We start from the raw sequence: 3040 nt of genomic DNA on the forward strand, positions 1-3040 counted from the left end.
ATAATCCCCAAAAATGAAGCACTGAGTGTAACTGGTAATTGGCTAGTGGTTCTGAAAGATCAAGCATGGTCCAGCTACTTCAATGCTTGCTCTGTGACCTTGGCCAACTTAACTCCTGTTTCCTGATTTCTAAAGTGAGGAGTGATGAAGATCTCATGTCATACCACATGGGACACACCAAGCCCAGTGAGAGGCACATTGGGAGAGTCAGTGTTTCTACCTTTTCATTTCCATCTCTTTTCCCTATTTCATGTTGTTTTCGGTATAACAAGGTTAAACAGTAGAAGTAATAAGGTGATATCAGAAATCATGCTTTCCTGTTTACTCTTTTTAAAGATTTTATTTATTTATTTGACAGAGAGAGATCATGATCTGAGCTGAAGGCAGACGCTTAACTGACAGAGCCACCCAGGCGCCCCTTCTGTTTACTTAAAAACAAAAATCACTTCTTACCGTAAGCGGCCTGAGGTGATCTCTGAAAATGGTTTGCTATTTACTCAACTCAGAAAACCCTACAAAGTCATACAAATCAAGAGGTTCAGATCTTCATGTTCACTTTAAGAACACATGTGAACCTGTCCAGGCCATATCGGTGGCATATCGTAAAAGCCACCAAGTATCTGAAGGATGTCACTTTGCAGAAGCAATGCATGGCATTCCGTCTACGCTACAATGGTGGAGCTGGTAGGTGTGCCCAGACCAAACCGTGGGCTTGCACGCAGGGTCAGTGGCCCAAATAGAGTGCTGGATTTTGACTGCACCTTCTTCAAAATGCAGAGAGTGATACTGAACGTAAGGGTTTAGATGTAGATTCTCTGGTCATTGAGCTCATCCTGGTGGACAAAGCTCCTAAGATGTGGCATAGACCTTGTAGGGCTCATGGTCGGATTAACCCATACATGAGCTCTCCCTGCCACACTGAGATGCTCCTTACTGAAAGGGAGCAGATTATTCCTAGACTAGAAGAGGAGGTTGCACAGAAAAAAAAGAAGAAAATATCCCAGAAGAAACTGAAGAAATAAAAACTTAGGGCCTGGGAGTAAATTCTGCATAAAATAAATATAAATAAAAGTAAAAACAGAAAAGAAATCATAATATTAAAGAGGTTTTCCTTGGTAATAAGAAGTAAAGAAGTTGTCCAATTATGGAAAATCATCACTATAAAAACGAAGTAGTTTTTTTTGTTTTGTTTTGTTTTGCACAGTTGCATGATTTCAAGATGTCCTAGTCTGACCCACGAAACCTTGCCTATCCTTCTGTACTTCCTCCATGACATTCCTTAATAATCTCTTGCTTGCTTCATCAGTAAATGCTTATAGAGCATCCAGTTTGTTAGGAGTAGAGGTAGCTTTAGGATCTTTGGAAGAGCTGGGCCCTAGGAAATGGGGATAGTTAGTCTTGGGGCTCCCTCTACCTCTGACTCCCTATGATGTCTTGGGTAGCCTCATATGAGAAAATTAGTGTTTGTTAAGGCTGAGTTCTCTTCCTGCTCCTTTCTTCACCCTCCCTTCTGGATGGAGACAACCTGAGCCCCTGTCTTTGAAGATCTTCCAGTTTTTAACTTGGAGATAGCAGGCGAGTAATATTTCATGAGTCCTTTTTTTTTTATAAAGACTACCATTTATTTATTTATTTGAGAGAGAGAGTGTGTGTGAGCCTGTGAGTGGGGGGAGGAGCAGAGTGAGAGGGAGAGAGAGAATCTTAAGTAGGCTCCATGCTGAGCATGGAGCCCAACCCTGGGCTTGACCCCACGACCCCGAGATCATGACCCGAGCTAAAACCAAGAGTTGGATGCTCAACCTACTGAGCCACCCAGGTGCCCCTCATGAGTCCTTTTAATGAAGGTGCATAGTTCAGGAGTGCCCAGGGCCCATGGGGCTGGAGAGGCAAATGAATGAAGGCAGGAGTTGAAGAAGAATAGAAATGATGGAGACAGGTTGGTTGGAGAGCACAGCCCACATAACCTTTTTTAAAAAAAATCTTTCTATGCTTATTTGATGAGCACCTATAAAATGGCGTCTGCAGCTGGACTTGGCCTGTGGTTGCCTGTTGAGATTCTAGTGTAGACAGTGGGTTGGAACCTCAGGTGAACCTAAGAAAGGTACTGATGAGCCTTTTCTCAGTGTTGTTCTTTTTGGAAGGGGTAGGCCCCAGTCTGACTTGCAGGTATTATTTTTTTTCCCACCCATTTCTAAAAGATTTGGCCTCATTAGAGCCTCTCATCCTGGAAAATCAGCAGAATTTTAACTGCCAAAATTTCCTTGAGTCAGCATGGAATGCTGATGTGCTCCCAGTCACACCTTTGGTTTGTTTTGCAATTCAGAATTGGGTTTCCCTGCTGTGGCTAATGCAGTTGGCTTTGGTTATAGTGCAATATATTCAAATAAACATTTATGAGGGTAAGTAATCATATTTTATGCAAACAAATTTATTCTTCCGTAAAAGTCACTTTTAAAAAATGCATGCTATGTCTTTTCTCAGTCAGCATATCAAGCTAATAAAAGTTATTGTATCATCAAAATTCCCTTCATGACTGTGTATTGTTCCATTTATATTACATTTAGAGGGTTGGTCTTTACTTTGTTTCTCCCCTCCCCGCATTAAAATTTTATACTTTCACCACTCATATAAGAAATCATGATTATGGAGCTCCAGTGGCGCAAACGGTTAGCGTGCGGTACTTATACGACAGTGCGAATGGAAGAAATCATGATTAGTTCATGTGTCACATAATTATGGCAAAACACTAGAGAAAGCTACTTCTGAGAGAGGAAAGTGTCCATTAAAAAAGGTATGTAGGTTCCAAATCCAAGGAAACACATGAATCACTAGCTCATTAAAATTGGAGTTCAATATTAAAGTGCTTTGTGACACAAAGTATCTTCTTGGTTGAATAATAAAATACTTTTCTGGCCCATTTTAGGTAACTCTTTTGCTCCCTTATCAAGGAATGCCTGGTTGCTGCTGAGGAATCTGTGCAGAATGGGATGGAGGAGAGCCATCCTTAGCCACCTCCTCTCCTCAGTGAAGGAAGAACATA

At 41.4% G+C, this 3040-nt stretch overlaps 1 pseudogene; it reads left to right on the forward strand.

Annotated features, from left to right (window-relative positions):
- Positions 1–481: 481 nt before the first annotated feature.
- On the forward strand, positions 482–1043 carry LOC116636482 (annotated as a pseudogene).
- The last annotated feature ends 1997 nt before the right edge of the window (positions 1044–3040 follow it).

The sequence above is a fragment of the Phoca vitulina genome, unplaced genomic scaffold, assembly GCF_004348235.1.
Source record: "Phoca vitulina isolate PV1807 unplaced genomic scaffold, GSC_HSeal_1.0 scaffold12, whole genome shotgun sequence".
Taxonomy (NCBI): domain Eukaryota; kingdom Metazoa; phylum Chordata; class Mammalia; order Carnivora; family Phocidae; genus Phoca; species Phoca vitulina.